At 42.7% G+C, this 17,287-nt stretch overlaps 1 long non-coding RNA gene and 1 pseudogene across 1 annotated transcript, besides 6 other annotated features; one reads left to right on the top strand and one right to left on the bottom strand.

Moving 5' to 3' along the window:
* Window positions 1-14: 14 nt before the first annotated feature.
* Window positions 15-545, top strand: lncRNA:CR43765 (long non-coding RNA:CR43765). The gene is made up of 3 exons (NR_073822.1): window positions 15-34; window positions 104-301; window positions 371-545. It is a non-coding gene; the product is annotated as a long non-coding RNA:CR43765 (long non-coding RNA).
* Window positions 546-741: 196 nt separating this feature from the next.
* Window positions 742-10,933: a mobile genetic element.
* Window positions 1,108-1,148: a mobile genetic element.
* Window positions 1,199-10,669: a mobile genetic element.
* A 1,483-nt stretch (window positions 10,934-12,416) lies between the features above and the next one.
* Window positions 12,417-17,287: part of a mobile genetic element that runs on past the window's edge.
* CR12628 (Microsomal glutathione S-transferase-like pseudogene) lies at window positions 12,957-13,576 on the bottom strand (annotated as a pseudogene).
* Window positions 14,658-14,984: a mobile genetic element.
* Window positions 15,250-17,287: part of a mobile genetic element that runs on past the window's edge.

Below are 17,287 nucleotides of genomic sequence, written 5' to 3'. Positions count from 1 at the left end.
AAAAAACTGGGAAAGCGAGTATTTTTACTGGACGGTATATATTTATTAATACTATTATAACCCATCTAATGAATGTCTATAGCGAGCAGTTTGTTTACGATAGGAATACCACGTTAGACCACGTTTACCACGTAATTCAAATAAACCAGTCAAAACTCAACAGTGGAACAACAGTAGTAACAGCAGTACAAGAATACTCGTAAAACGGTTTACTCTGTGAAAAGTCTCTGCCTGCCGCTGACATTTAAACTGTCACATTTTTCGGCGAACCTCGCCAAGCTTGGATGAAGAACATGTTGAGGCAAGTGGTGGAGAAGTGGTGTGGCAATTTATAAACACGCTAAAGTTAATTTTTCAAGTAATATTTCAGTTTTTTTTAGGGTCTATTTAGGGTATATCGAACGGCGGCCCGTACCGAACCGATTGAGTTAAAGTGTATCATAGCAATACCGGTGCGATCAACACTTAATTGTTAACTGAATGCAGAAGCCAAATGAGCAAGTTTCACAGAATAAAAATTAAAACCAGGTTAGCGCCCCCTGAGCAAAAATATTTGACGTGAGATATTTGGAAAACGGCTTGAGCGAGAGCTTTGGAAATTTTTTTCCCTTAAAAGTTTAACAATTCTATAAATAAAAAGTTTATATAGAATGCAGTTTGTTGTTTATAGATTTTTATTTCAATAAAAAAGAAAAACAATCCATAAATGGGTAAGTCAAAATTGCGTCATCAGTGTATAAGAGTTTGGCTGCATAACCAAACATCCTCCCCCCGTTGGTGGACTCTAGCTGACAACATCATCCTGTTTGGGTAGAACGCAAAGTTTAGCGACGGCTCTATTGAACAGCAACTCGTGCGACGCCATTGAGTCCAGGGATCAGATTTATTACTCGAGCTAGTGGCCATTTGAGGGGTGGCAGGTTTTCGTCTTTTACTAAAAGGACATTATCGATTTGAACGTCTGTCTTCTGTGCTCGCCATTTGGAACGTTGCTGAAGAAGCGTTAGATATTAACTGGTAGTAAGTGATTCGCTGCCAGCGATCCAATCGGTTGAGATTTAATTTTGTGAAATCAGGCTCAGCAAACAAGGCGAGGGGGGCAGTGCCTAAGAAGTGCACTGGCGTTAGTACTTCAAGGTCGTCAGGATGTTTTAAAAGAGGAACTAAGGGTCTTGAATAAATTGTTGCCATTGCGGCAACTATGGGTTAAAAGCCGCAAATTTTGGTATAAATGTAATTTTTTTTGTGACTGATATTTTAATGCTGCTTTCATTTTTGGATTCCTAATTTGCCCTTTTTTACGAAACATTTTATGTTGTAGGTGTGTATGAGTTTAGTCATGAAGTGCAGCTGAGTGTTTGGAGCAACAACGATGCAGACGCTGTTAACAGTTATATTTAGAAGAGAACTTTGTGCCTAAAGAGCAAAATATTACAATTTTAAGGAAAGTGAACCAATTTAGTTCTTATGTGAACAAGCACTTAAGGAAATTCAAACGAAATCATTAATTGTGGCTTCCGTCTAAAATTGTTGTCGTTATTCATAGCCAGAAATTACACTATGCAAAGCTGGTCGAAAACAGTTAACATTTGAATATGCAGAGCCTCAACCTAAAAAAATTAGCAAATTAGTACTTCTCGTACATGCTGCTTCAATTCCGAAAAAAAAAACGAAGCAGGCAGAAACGGCCTTTGTATTAAAAAAAAAGGATAGGTAGTGAAACATACATGTAGTAATTTTACTTTATAGTGTTACTTTATTGTTTAATGACAATTGTTTATAGTACACTTTATATTGTTTAATGACAATAGTTCTTGCTTATTATTATTTTATTTATAATAATAGTTGTATAAGTATATAGCGCGATTGAAAAACTTGCTCGTTCACCATTCTACTCGAAGTCCCTCCTTTTTGGTTTTTTCGTTAATAAGCGTTGCCACTGCGCGTTACTCTCTTGCTCTGTCTTTCATCGTTCATTTTAGTTCCCTGATCTTGTTCATTTCCCACAATCGGCCCTCCTGATACATCATTCGACCCGAATGAATTTCCCCACGGCTTCGTATATTCTGCGACTGTCGATGTCCTAAAAGGTCCATCGCCTTCTCCAAGTTTTTCTACGTCATACCTTGCGTGCTTGTTTATCTTAACAACTTTATAAGGTCCTAGAAATTTTCCTTTCAACTTTAACCCAGTTCCACCTGTTGTAATCACTAGATGCTGAATTTTCTGCTCCTCACAATACAACTTAAATGCCTGTGCAGTGAACGCAGTCAGAGATAATCCGTAAAGGATTTCCAAAATTAGTAGCCTGACGCTCTAGACAACTTACAACTTCCTCTGCTCCTGTGCTACGGGTGGGATACAACCATACAAATTTAGAAAAACCGTCAACTATAGCTAAAATGTGGTTGTAGCGCTTGCTCGTCATCTCCATTGGCCCAACATGGTCAATGTGATACGTCATCAACGGTCTATCTCCCTTTTCAATCGGGGTCAAGAAACCTTCTTTCTTCCCAGCTTTCGAATTAAATACAATACACTCCACACAACTGTCCACAACACGAGCAACCGTTTCTTTAAGTTTTGGTATGAAGTAAGATTTCTCAACTAAATCTTGCGTTTTCTTCGCAGCAAAATGTCCTTGCTTATGAGCAATCATGATTATTTCATTTTCCATCTGCGACGGTACAACAATAAGTTCGCGATTAGGATCTTTAAAAAGCATTTGGGTTTCTATATAAAAATCTTCATACCCTTTATTTTCTACAAGGCTTCTCACTACTTTCGTCCGTTCATCGAGTAATTGTGCTTGTTTCAAGCGATGTACAACAGTATCGCTCAGCATAAAACATGGTACTCTACTCAACGCATCAACATGTCTCATTCTCGTCCCTTAGCGATGTTCTATTTGATAATCAAAGTCTTGAAGGTATAATGCTAGCTATCCTCAAAGGAACGTCCTTCTTCTTCATCGTCATAGTGAACGCGTTGCAGTCTGTCACAATCTTAAATTTCAAACCTAACACATACACACGCCACTTCATTAATGCACCGATAACTGCAAGAACCTCAAGCTCATAAGAATGATACTTTTCTTCGCATTGGTTAATCTTACGACTCATGTATTGAACCGGATGAAACAAACAATCTTCTGGGTCTTTTTGTAATAATACAACACCGAAACCATATTTTGAAGCGCCTGTATGGATTTCCGTTTCTAATTTAGGATTGTACAATTTCAATACGGGACGGGAAGTTAATGCTACTGTCAACTGTTCAAACGCTACCTTCTGCAGCACATCAAATTTAAACTTAGTATTTTGCCTTAACAGGTCCGACAAAGGCTTAGCAGTCACTGCAAAGTCTTTGACAAATCTACGAAAATACGACGTCAATCCTAAGAATCTTTGAACACCTTTTTTATCATTTGGCAACGGAAAATTAACGATAGGACTTCTCTTCTCTCCAGAAGGCTTAATAGTACCACACTCAACTATATACCCCAAAAAGTTAACTTCTTTTGCAACACCTGACATTTCGACCAATTTATTTTTAATCCATTTTCACTGGCAACACTTAACACCTTCTCCAGCTTTACCAATCCTTCACACACATTTTTACTGGGCACAATCACATCGTTCATGTATACTACTACATCTCCACTGTTGATTAGTTCCCTTAAGACTGCCATTATGAATCGAGTAAAGGTGAGTTTGTAATACCAAAGGGCACATACAGAAATTCGTACTGTCCCTTTTGTGTTACAAAGGAGGTATATTTCTGGGATTAAATCCAAAGTCGTATACACCAAAGCACTCTGAAACTTTTCGATAACAACGTCAACCTGCGGCATTGGAAAGTGATCACGAATTATCTTTTAATTTAATTTCCGATAGTCACAACACAATCGTTTTTTTCCATTCTTTTTCGAAACAAGCACCACTGGTGATGCGTATTCCGACACACTCGGCTTTATAATTTTGTCACACAACCATTCCTGAACTTGATCATCCACAATCTTTTGTTCACACTCTGCCAAACGTCTTGGTTGTTGGATTACTGGTAAATCATCGGTTAACAGTATTTTCACCTTCACTGGAGTCGAACAATTTCGAATTGGCTTATAATCTCCAATTAGACTTAAAGCTTTTTCTTTTTGCACACTACTCATATCAACCTCATTAAATATGTCAGCCTGCTCCGCACCCAACATGCACATACTTTTGAATTCAACAAACAACTCAGCACATGATCCTTTGCCCAATGGCTGGATTCTCTGACTCTCAACCTTTTTTGGGTTTACAACTCGACTTATAAACTCTGTGCCACCTTTGGTTACTTTCATATCCATGCTGTTTACGATTTTTCTTCCTACAATCGAATCAAAACCCATATCCTCATCAGGAACTCCGTGAAATTCAACTTGCATGTCTATACCATCTACCTCAACCGAAATTACAAAGCTACCGAATGTAAGCACCTGGCTATCACCTATGCCAGTCAAACATTTCGCTAAGCCTGTCAACTTATTTCTGCCCAACTTAGTATAAACACTTCTGCCTATAAAACAAAGGTCAGCACATGTATTAACTAATCCTTGAAACATCATTGACTTATACTGCACAGTTTTCAACTCCAAACCTGAAGGAGTGAAAATGCTTAATAGCTTTAACTCTTCCTTCCTATCTTGTACAACATTTGTATTTTGATCCTGTTTAACTTTTCCATCTATTTTACACTCTGATGCGCGATGTCCTGGTTGGATACACTTAAAACAAACAACATCTTTCTCCCTTTCTTCTTTTAGCAAATGGGTATCATCATCGCACTTGAAACATTTACGTGTCTTGTTGTCACTGCTAATCTTCTTGGACTCAGAACTCTGTTTATCAACGAATGATCCAGGCCTGTTTGATGACTTGCTTGAACTACAAACTTTTTTGTAAACATCCAAACACAACGAATTGTACATTATTTGTGAGCTATGGCTTCGATGGATCTACGGACCAAAGCGCGTACAAACAACGCTTTCTATCAAACGAATGTATCGCCCTAGATCAATTTCTTTTACCGTTAAAACCAAAGACACTAGAATTCTAGTGTTATTCTAGTGTCTTTGGTTAAAACTAATAGATGAAATCAACAGTTATTTGGATAAATTCATCTCCACAATCGGTGAGATTGTCGGCCTTTGAACATTGATTTTAAAAGGAAGGAAAATCTCACGCTATGAAATTTAGACGACTAGCAAACATTACAGATGTTTTCAGATTCATGGATTCATCTGATCCTTTGCTTTAAAGTCTTTGTTTAAGAGATCGAAGTAAGTTTGGAAAAAAGAAACTCCTCCCAAAAGAAGTATTCGATATTCTTCAAAATCCTGATGCAGAACTTTATAAATGAAGTTATCATTCTAATAATTGTGTCAAGAGGAAGAGCATGAGAGAGGGGGAGTTGCTTGCGAGATGCCAGGGAGTGCGGACGTGTGCTCGCTGCGTGAACGATGATGGCAAATGTATACTGAAGACATATAACTATTGTAACACATTAATAAAAGAAAAGAATAAACATGAAGATCAACCTGACAATTCAGAAGTGGGATACAAATTCATTTCTAAGTGGAAAATGTGAATTAAAGATAACGAGTTAAATAGTAAACGATTGGATTAGAGACGTACAACAAAACGGCACGGAATAGCAAAACGGTTGTACAAGAGCAAAGAGAGATTCGGAAAAACGGCACGATATAGCAAACGTCGAATAAAAAAAAATATAAGGGAAAAGAGGAATAGTAAACGATTTTATTAGAGACGTACAACAATACGGCACGGAATAGCAAAACAGTTGTACAAGAGCAAAGAGAGAAACCAAGGAAGATCGACAAACGGCGAGGAATATCAAAAGGCAAAGAATCGCAAACGGTTGATCGAAAGGAAAAAGCAAGAAACAACGGTAACGGTTAAAAAAAAAAAAAGAGTATACATACGAAGCCACAAAGGGTACAGGTATAGAAGGAAAATAGAGAGAGCAACGTAGACGGACTGAGCGACAAACTTGGCGAGAGAGCGAATCAGAACGGCAACGAGTGCAGACGTGCAGAAGTAAAGGCTCTCGAAGATGCGTGTAAAGTTAAGGGATTTAAAGATTGGGGATTTGGACGTGATCTTGAGGGCTCATGATCTCCAAGTCAAAGGAAACAAAACGGCAAAGATCAATGAGTTGATGACGAAACTGGAAAGTGATGAAATTGAGACAGACGACTACGATATAATGGAACAAAACGCAAGTACAAGTATGCAAGCCCAAATCAACGAACTTAAGGAGATGGTGGCAAACTTGGCAACGATGGTCCAAACGGCATGCTTGCAGCAACAAAGTCAAGCACAAGGGACTGTGGAACAAGAAACGACACGCTTACGTCAGACGCTGGATGGATCGAGACACACACATGCGCCAAACGGGATGCAACCGGAAAATGTGCTCTCATCGCCACAGCTAGAAGCTCATGGTCAAGGTTTTACAAGCATCAAAAAAATGATAGGAATTCTGCCGGATTTTGATCCCATCAAGGGATCTATCACATCGGAGCAATTCATCGCAAAGGTAGAGCAACTACAAAGCGTATACATGTGGACAAGTGACGCTGTGCTGTTTGCAGTGCAGCATAAGATGCGTGGAGTAGCAAAAACATGGGATCAATTCAAATCGGCATTCGCTCTTGATTTTCCATGTTTAGTGAGTACGGCCGATGTGCACAGAGAATTGATGCGTCGCAAGCGACGCAATAGCGAGTCATTAATTGAATACTTTTATGCGATGGTAGCTATTGGACGGCGTGCGAGTGTCGATGAACCATCAATAAATTCGTATATCATCAACGGGCTTAATTCAAAAGAACTCACGAAATCATTATTAGCGATGAACATACGCACTTGTTCAGAGCTGCTAAAGTCGTTGGAAAATTTGAGATTTTCATAAGAGATACATCAACAACAATACAACGCGTCAACGATCAATGAAAAGCAATACAACGATGCTGATGGCAAGATGAAAGCAGTTAAATGTTATAATTGCAATAATTTCGGGCACTTTGCAGCAAAATGCACAGTGCCACAGCGAAAGGAAAGATGTTCCAAATGCTCTAAGATTGGGCATAATGAAAAGGATTGCAAGGTGAAAACATCGTCAACGGTGGCTCAAGTGAATGAGTCGCATCACAAGGAGTATCCGCCAATAATGAAAACAGTTCTTATTGGAGGCCAACAGTTTGAAGCATTCATCGACACGGGCAGTGATAACACCCTAATGAAAGAAGCAGCAGTGCCAGATGGAGCAATACGGCAGCCGAGAGTCAAACGTCTGAAAGGCTTTGGAGGATCTGTGGTCGAATCGAAGGAGTGCATTCTTTCAGAGTTTGCATATGGCAAACTGAGACTCTTCACGCAAATTCAGGTGGTACCAAACGAAGTCCTACCATATGATGTCCTCGTGGGCAGAGATATCATCTGCCACGATCAGGAAATGCTGGTTGCCGAAGATTCAGGATCAACGTTGACAGCAGCGGAGCAGGTCGTGTTTAATGTTAACACGGACATTGACCCCGACCACCAGGAACAGGTGAGCGATCTATTAAAGAGCTATAAAGAGTGTTTTGCCGAAGATTTGTCAAATATTGGCAGGTGAAAAACGACGAAGATGGATATAGAGGTATCCACTACGAAAGCCATCTTGGGGCGGCGATATCAAGTGCCGTTTGCCCAAAGGGAGATGATGACTACGATAATAGGTGACTTACTGAAGTACGGGATAATTGAAAGGAGCAAGTCAACGCATGCAGCATCAGCAATATTGGTGCCAAAGGCAAATGGAGAACGGAGGCTTTGCGTGGACTATCGGGCTCTAAACGCAGTCACTATAAAGAAGCGATATCCGATGCCGATTGTAGAGGAGCAATTGGCAAAGCTATCCGGAAATGTATACTTCACGACGCTGGATATGACATCCGGTTATTACCAGGTTCCGATGGACAAGAAAAGCAAAAATTTGACGGCATTTATGGCACCAGATGGACTGTACGAATTTAATGTCATGCCCTTTGGTCTGGTGAACGCACCGATGGTCTTGCAAGAAGTCATTACTGAGATCATACGAGAGCTATACGATACGAGAACAGAAGTACGCAGATTCCTGGGAGTTACAGGATTCTTCAGAAAATTTGTCAAGGAGTACAGTATGATTGCGTATCCATTGAGCAAATTATTGAAAAAGGATGTGGACTTTATATGGGGAGAAGATCAGGAACAGGCATTTCAACGACTAAAGGATGCTTTAACATCGAAGCCGGTGTTGACTTTATACGACCCCACAAAATATCATGAAATACACACTGATGCTAGTAAGCTGGGAATAGGAGGAATTATGTTTCAAAGAGAAGAAGACGGAACGAAGCCTGTATTTTATTACAGCCGGCTATGCAGCGACGCAGAAAGCAGATACTCAAGCTATGCTCTAGAAATATTGGCAATTACGGAGACACTGGTTAGATTCCGGATATATTTACTAGGATCTCCATTTCTGGTGGTGACAGATTGCAACGCGGTGGCGACGCTGAAGGAATCAACAGAGCTACAACCACCAATAGCAAGGTGGTGGCTCAAACTACAAGAGTTTAATTTCACATGCAAACATCGACCAGGAGCGGACATGCCACACGGATGGCATGAGCAGACAACCAGTGCTGCCACATGGAGAAACTTCGCACACAGTAGCAGACAATGTATTAGCGATTGTGCCTACCGACGAAGATTGGGTGTATGCAATGCAAAGGCAAGACCCAATACTGGCGCAGATATTTGAAGTATTTAGGACTAAGGAGAAGAGTTCACAATGGAGCCAAGTAAAAGCAGACTACGTTGTTGAAGCGAGCAGACTTCTACGCAAAACGGCCAACGGCAACAAATTAGTTGTACCCCAAGCAATCCGCTGGCGTATAACAAAAGCAAACCACGATGACATAGGACATTACGGCACGGATAAGACAATTCAACGGATTCAACGGAACTTTTGGTTCCTACGCATGAGGAGTTATGTCAAGTCGTACATATCTTCCTGCCCAGAGTGCTGCATTAACAAAGTAAAAGGAGGCAAACCTGAAGGGTCACTGCACGTATACGACACGTTACCTATACCATTCCGTACAATAAATATGGATCACATAGGCCCATTCCCAAAGAGCAAAAGTGGAAATCTTCACATTTTGGTTATTGTATGCGCATTCACCAAATACACATTTTTGGCAGCAACACGAACGACGAAGACAACACCAGTAATTAAAGCACTTCAGCAGTTGTTTGCAGTATTTGGTCAGCCGAGTCGCATAATTTCTGATCGCGGAACAGCCTTTACGTCGAAGGAATTTGAAAATTTTACAAAAGAGCAGGGTATTCAACATATCAAAACGGCAGTCAGAACACCCAGAGCTAACGGGCAAGCTGAAAGAATGAATAAAACTTTATTAAATGCTCTAAAGACCAGCACAGAAAAGACTAAAGAATGGGACCAGCAGTATTCAAGATACAGTGGGGCATTAATTCACACATAAATGCCACCACTAAATTTTCTCCAAACGATTTAGTCTTCAACTTTAACCCAAGAGACGTGACGAACAACCGTCTAATACAGGCACTATCAGACGATTCCATTTCAGAATCGGATATTGAAATGAAAAGACAGCAAGCAGCAGCAAATATTACAAACGAGCAGAAGAAATGGAAAATTAGGTTCGACGCAAAACACGCACAACCAACAAAATACGAAGTTAACGATTTAGTCGTCATTACCTTCGTACCATCGGCTACAGGAGAGTCACATAAATTGGATGCTGCTTATAAAGGACCTTATATAGTAACAAAAAGGTCCTCAACAACGATTGGTATATGGTGGAAGATCTGCCAGACCACACTGTTACTCAGCGACGCTATTGTAACGTGATGTCAAGCGACCATATGAGGCCAATGTGTGCCTTAATTCCAAACCTGGATATAGATGAGCCGATATATGAATATAACGACGACGCAGGAATGTCAGGAGAGGCCGGATGTCAAGAGGAAGAGCATGAGAGAGGGGGAGTTGCTTGCGAGATGCCAGGGAGTGCGGACGTGTGCTCGCTGCATGAACGATGATGGCAAATGTATACTGAAGACATATAACTATTGTAACACATTAATAAAAGAAAAGAATAAACATGAAGATCAACCTGACAATTGCCTTAATATATTTTTAGAGGAGGAAGTTGAAAGAATAATAAAATATAAAAAAATTTATTGACTTTTATTTCATAATAATGGTTTTTGCATCTTGTGTCCTCACTTCGCTCCAACGCAAGTCCACCAGGGAAGACACCTCCGGATCCACCGGTTGAACCACAGACATATTAACACCCACACTTCCTTTGCCCACCATCCATCTCCCTTCAAACCCGCTTTCATTTGTATATAAATACATTTTTCACTTTATTTTCAAGGATTGTTTTTGTGGGCGGAGATATAGGCATGGTCAGATCAAAAAATAAACAGAATCCGAAATCCTATATAAATCCTAATTATAAAAAAATCAAGTCGCTAATTATGTAATGTAATTAATACCAAAATGTCCGGTATTACGCATAGTGCAATGGGGCAAATGAGCGTGCGCAGGTCATCATCGGGGAAAACGGCAGGGCCAACAGCTCGGTAAAAATTATGTTTGCTGTTTTGACAACCGCCTCCCAGAGGCCTCCAAAATGCGGCGGTCGAGGAGAAATGAATCGCCATTCAATGCTATCAGTCATGCAGAATTCATGTACTGCAGCTTAATGTGATGTGTTCAGGAACAAACGCTTAAGATCCTTTAGCTCATTCCGAGCGCCGACAAAATTGGTTGCGTTGTCCGACCATATGCGTGCAGGCTTTCCAAGAGTCAGTATAAATCGACGCAATGCATTAAGAAATGCGGAAGTGGAGAGATCCTGAACCAACTCTCATGAGTCCAGAGTTGTCCATGATGGGTGCGAGGGGTGTAATTGAGCTCGATGATTTTACTTGTGGACTGTTGAGCAGGGATTATAGTCCTCGTTAAGGTGTGCCATCTGAATGGAGCGAATGATAAGTTTCATGCCTCCGGTGAGATGATAACAGAGGTGAGAGATAACAGTCAGGCCGGGGTGCCTGATACGATAACGAAATTTGAAGATGTATCCAAAAACATGCTTCAATTTTTGCCAGGAGTTGACAAATTTACAACTGGTTGGGATGTCGATGTCGGCGGGGATCTTAAGAGTGATGAGGGCCTTCTTCCTTAGCTCAGTGAGAACCTTTGGAGCGAGACAAGATTTTGGCGAGTGCGATTTGTCTTCTTGAAGATCGTCAGGACCATGTGAGCAAAGACTGGACTCGATCAGCTCACTATGAAATGCCCCTCTGGGTGTACGCTGAATTGCATACTGTAAGAACATAATGCCATTATATGGCATTTGACAGCTCCTGCACTAAAGATGCGATTAGAAATAAAAGTTTGAAAGCGTGAAGACTCATCTCGAATCCAGGACAGCACCACAGCAGAATCTGACCAGCAGTAAACAGGGCATGAAAATAAGCCAAGCTGCAGGACTTCCCGCATTAGTTGAGCCAGTAATACTGCAGCGTATAATTCCAATTTGGAAACCGTGAGGGTCTTCAATGGGGTAACACGAGATTTAGCGCAGAAAAGATGAGCTCTTCTTGACTTTGAGACATGTAGACTATGTAGATGCATCCTCCATATGCGTCAATGCTGACATCACTGAATCCATGGATTTCGACCACGCTATTGGGTACCAGATATCAGCAGACAACTTTAGCCAAGCAGAATGAAGCGCCGAAGGTAAACTTTCGTCCCAGTCAAGTTTTTCTCTTCAGATTTGCTGCAGCAGAACTTTGGCCTTCGTTATGACGGGGCAGATAAGACCAAGAGGGTCGTAAGAGCGAGCAATTGTAGACAGGACAGAGCGCTTGCTGGATTTTAGAACTGCTTTCATGGGCGATGTGGAGAATAGCAGAAAGGAATAAGAAAGGAATCATTTTCTGAATCGGGAATCTGCTTCTGTTCCGTAGGTGACGGTATCAAGCTTAAATACTTATACAGATTTAAAAAACGGCGATAGGCTTGTCGATAGGAATTTCCTAACACTACCGGGCTGTGATTTGCAGGAAGTCGAACTGAATATTCTCCAGATGGAAGACTAGAAAATGTAGACTTGAAGTGGGCCTCGCAGTCAGTGGGCCTCGAGCGCTTAGAGACGGATTCAGCAATGGTTTCTGTCTACCAAAATTTGCCCACCAGTTCCTCCAGACGCATTTGATTTACCGGTCAATGATGAAGCCTTGTTAGGCTTTGATCCACCACCAGTGACAATCCATCCAAAACGGTTTTTTAGGAGAATGGGAAGTGCATCGGGCAATTTTATTTGGCCTACACACAGCAGATCAAAGAAAAGACTAGCGCCTATCAGCAAGTCAATTTTTTGGGGTCTTAAGAATTGGTAATCGGCCAAGCGAAGATTAGCTGATATTTTCCAGTCTTCATAATTTACAGTTAGGTTGAGCTGGTTGTTTGGATAGTAGGAACTACCAAAGCTGCGATGTTGCCAACGAACTCTGAAGTTTGAGATTTGAGATTAATATTTACCATACATTCATCTGATCTAAATCTGGATTCACCAATTCCTGTAGCGGCAGACTTGTACGTGGGCAATTGCAAAGTGTGTGCCAGACGAGAGGTGATTATGTGTAGTTGCGAGCCGGAATCAAGCAGGGCGCGACAAGGAACCCAAGATCCGGATTTATTTTGAATATTGATGACGGCAGTGACCAACAACACAAAGTCTGCTCCGAGATCTTAAGCCACTAAGGAAAATTGACCCGATGATGATTTTTTTTTTTGTGATCCAACAGCAACAAAGCCGAGGTAGGCGTAACTCTATATTAAAGAAATTAATTCAAAATGCTTTAAAAAAAAACAAGAAGGACTAGACCTATGTGCTCAGAAGGCGGCCGAGGCGATGACCTGCAGGGCCATGTAGACGGTGGCGCCCAGGGCCACGAAGAAGGCGAGGGCTCGGGAAGGCTGGGGCACCACGACCACGGCGTCGACCAGTGTGTGGACGATGTGGGCGATGCCCACGGCGCGGTACAGGTTGATGGCCAGAAAGGCGGCCGGATCAGTCAGGACGTAGAGCAGACCGATGGCGAAGAAGGGCAGGATGTTCTCCAGGTCGTTGCGGTGGGCACGGCGCACACGCTCCACGTTCGGATCGTCGAACTTGACCTTCAGCTTGGGGGACATTAGGTCCTTGGGGTTGGCGAAGGTCTTCGTCTTGAAACGCTGGATGGCTGTCAGAAGGCTCATCAACAGCATATTGATCCCCAAAATTTCGACTCAAACGGTGAAACTCTTGAATACGGGATTGGAGAGGCTGAGCAGTTCCACGGGGCTGGCCATTGTATGTGTTTTAACTATAACTTTATTATCTTTATAGTACTTAAAATGTCTGGTCTGGATTCTGATTGGATGCTCATACTTGCAATCCGGAATGAGCATCAGAAGGTAGCTGAGGTTAAGCAGGCTGGGAGCGAGATGACGAAAGCCTTGAGCAAAAATGTAGCAATTTGTTGTGTTTACATCCACAAATACGACAGCGATCGGCATTACAATGTCGTAGGTGAAGGCAGTATTGGCATAAAGCCAACCTTTTTGCCTCCTGTAAGCGATCTTGAGGCGACAGTTTTCTGAATTGTGGGAAATCAAAATTTATGTGGTCTACAGCATTACAGATCGGGCAGCAAACAACAGGGGTAGTGGCGACAAATGAATTTCTAGAGTTGTGGATGGCTTTCCTAGATTTTACAACCAGTGGCATGATTCGAAGTGTTTTCAAATTTCTGGCACCTTGTCTCCAAAAACTTGACAAATTTACTACAGACGGGAAGACCTTTAGTGGGAGCAGCATCCATCCATAATAGCTGGGTTTCACGGTCGTCCTTTTGGAGAAGACAATAAATGAGAATACACTCGGATATTTCCACGGGGGTGCTCATGTTGTGAAGTGCCCGTAAACGCAAATTAATTTGGTCGGACAGTTCACGCAGCTTTACAGAAGATGATTTGGTAGGTTCATGATCGCCGAAATTTGAGACTCGAAAATAAGCCGCTTATTGTTGTAGCGCTTATCCAACAACTCCAGGGCAGACGGGTAATTTTAATCAGTAACTAAAGCACCAACGGCATCCAAAGCGGGACCTCTTAGGCAAGACTTGAGGTGTTGAAGCTTCTATATGTCAGCCAGTATTGGGTTTTTATCGACGACACATGTTTTCCACATGTGTATTCAGTATAATTTCCACTTAAGGTTGGTAGCTTTAGGTTAGGCACATTCCATAATAGGCACCAAAAAGGCCACTCAGTTCCTGGATCTTGACGCATAGTTGAATAAGTAATCTATCGCACTTTCCGTCTACTGAGTTCCGTTTGCACAACATACCGCTTTTCAAAGACAATGTCTTTGAACTGGTCACGCAATTCGCTTCCTATTTGATTGCGGTCCAGTTCCTCCAGGGAATCATGAGCAGACCATTATCATCATTTTTTTTAATCATTCATTCTATTTATTTTGGATTCAAAAGGAATCGTTCAGTCGTTGTGTGTATAAATGTATATGAGACCAAGTGGTTTCTTAATTATTAAGTAGAAAAGGAAAAAAAGAATATTTCTAGTTATTAATTACTTAATGTGTAATATTTTATACTATCCTCCGGGTAGGTGGGGTGTACCCTCTTCAGCCTTCGGAGGGAGATGGGATTAGCTAGGATGTTTGCTAGTTGATTCGGGTGGACCATAAGCCTGTCGGCATAACGGCTGCTGTGAAAATTGATCTGATCCCCAAGAGGGGTAACTTTCAGATCTCTTTCGATGAGCAGACCATTATCATCAAGGCAAGTGACCGATTCGGTGGTTAAACCTGCAGCAATTTTTTTAGCGTTGACAAATATGGAATTTTCCTTGCACTTTAAAAATGTTATTCTGCCAGCTGGCAAACTGACTGTTTCCTTGCTTGACCTTTTTTTCTTTTAATATTTCAAGCACTACATTTTAAGCCGGGCAATGGAAAATGCACGCACAATGGTGAACAGTTTTACAAGCTCTGTATTTGCACCGGCAACCATACTGCGCACACAGTTTTTTTTTAATTCGTTTATTAGACATTTAAGATTAAGATTAATTAAAGTAAATAACAATGTAACAGTAATGGAGTGCAAATCCTGAACCCACCGCGGTATGGCCGTGAAGCAGTGCTTCGCGAGGACGATCAAGACTTGCTTACTCGTGGACCCTCCTGGCTCTCTTCATCGCTGCGACAAAGCTGTTGACCGCTTGCCATTCCGCCTCACCCTGCAGCATAAATGGGACTAGATTATCCGCATTCAGTCTGCTGCCAAGTACGGTTTCCAGAGAGCTCCGTTCCCTTGCGTATTTTTCGCACGAGAAAAGAACGTGCTTTAGGGTTTCGCTCCGTCCACTTCCAAAGCCTCCTCATGTCCAAAGCGCTTCAGATAGCTACCGTGCGAGAGCAACCGTGCCCACTGACCAACTGCGTTAGAAGGAACGTTATTTCGTCTTGCTTTCGTTCTATCCACGGCTTGAGATTAGGAATCAGCTACTGCCTCCAGCGACCTTTAGTCCATTGTTACACCTGTGCTGCCATGTCTCTAGGGGGTGCTGCCTTGCTTCTGCTCGTATTGACCTCTTGGCGCAGGGGGAGAGACTTCTACCGTGGGTTTGGTTGAAGACCACTTTGTTTTCCTGCGCTGATAGGTTTAGAGGCGCTATGCCTGCGATCACCAATGGCGCCTCGTTGGACACTGTTCTAAAGGCGCAGCAGATACGTAGTGCCGACAGTCTATGGGTAGCATTTAGGCCCTTGGCGTAGCTTTCTGTTTCAAGCGCTTCAACCCACACCAGGACGGCATATAGCATGGTCGCGCGGGTGACGCCCGTCAGCAGCCGTCTACTCGCCTGTTTTAGGCCTTGGGTGTTCAACATTATGGTTGATAACGGCAAGGTGTTCACGAAACGAAAGCATGGTATCTATCATGACTCCCAGGTACTTAATTGCACGAGGGGAGAACACCGAGGTACTGCCTACTACGACAGTGGCCGTCTCCACTGCCTTCCTGGAGCTAATCAGTACAGCCTCCGTCTTCTTTGGCTCCAGCTCTAGCCCCATTGAGCTGAGCCATTGTTTAATGGCCATGAAGTTTCTGTTACACTTTTCCCTCCTCAGCCTTACAGTGATGCTTTTCAACAGCGAGCAAAGCCACGTCGTCCGCGAAGCCTAAGATCTCGCTCGTACCAACCAGCGATAGGCGAAGTATCCCGTCATACATGGCGTTCCAATGAAGCGGGTCAAGAACCGAGCTGCGAAGTAGCTGCGAATGATCCTGACTAGGTAGCCAATTAATGCTTCTAGGATCCGATCCCACCTCGCTGTGTTGAAGGCGTTCCTGATGTCTAGTGTCACCATGAGGCAATACTCTTTGCTACCCCCCTTCCATCTGGTGCCCTCGATTGCTTGAGCCGCTACTTCGACCACTCTGTTGACGGCGTCGACGGTGGACCGCGCTTATCTGAAGCCATATTGGGACTGAGAGAGGTCACCCGCGTCAGCGATAGCCCTCTCTAGCCGAATGCACACCAGTTTCTCCAGGAGCTTGTCAGTTCCATCGATGAAGCATATCGGCCGGAACGACAAAGGCTCCTCGGGTGGCTTCCCTGGTTTTGGGAGTAGCAACAGCTTTTGTATCTTCCAGCAACTTGGGAAGACTCCTTCAGTCAGGCACTTGGTGAATTCCTTCGCAAACGAGTCTGGCTGGAGGTAGAGAGCAAGGCGAAGCGCCCTGATCGGAATGCCATCGGGTCCGGGGGCCCTGCCGTCCTTCAGCAGTTTCGCCAGCTCCAGGATCTCCTCACTCCTGATCGTGGCGTCGGCTTCGACATGGTCCCCTATGGCTGGTTCGGCGGGGCGTAACCCATCCATGAAAGGAAACAGATGTTTCGATACACTTCGGAGCAACGCTGGGTCCAGTAGCTTGGGAGTCCTCGTATATGCCTTCTTGACCACCACCTTGTAGGCACTTCCCCATGGGCCGCTGTCAGCAGAATCGCATAGGTCGAGGAAGCATTTCCGCTTGATCTCCCGTATGGTTATCTTGAGTGC

This window comes from Drosophila melanogaster, chromosome 2L (genome assembly GCF_000001215.4).
Source record: "Drosophila melanogaster chromosome 2L".
Classification (NCBI taxonomy): domain Eukaryota; kingdom Metazoa; phylum Arthropoda; class Insecta; order Diptera; family Drosophilidae; genus Drosophila; species Drosophila melanogaster.
The sequence above is the reverse complement of the archived record's forward strand: the minus strand, read 5'-3'. Positions and strand labels throughout refer to the sequence as shown.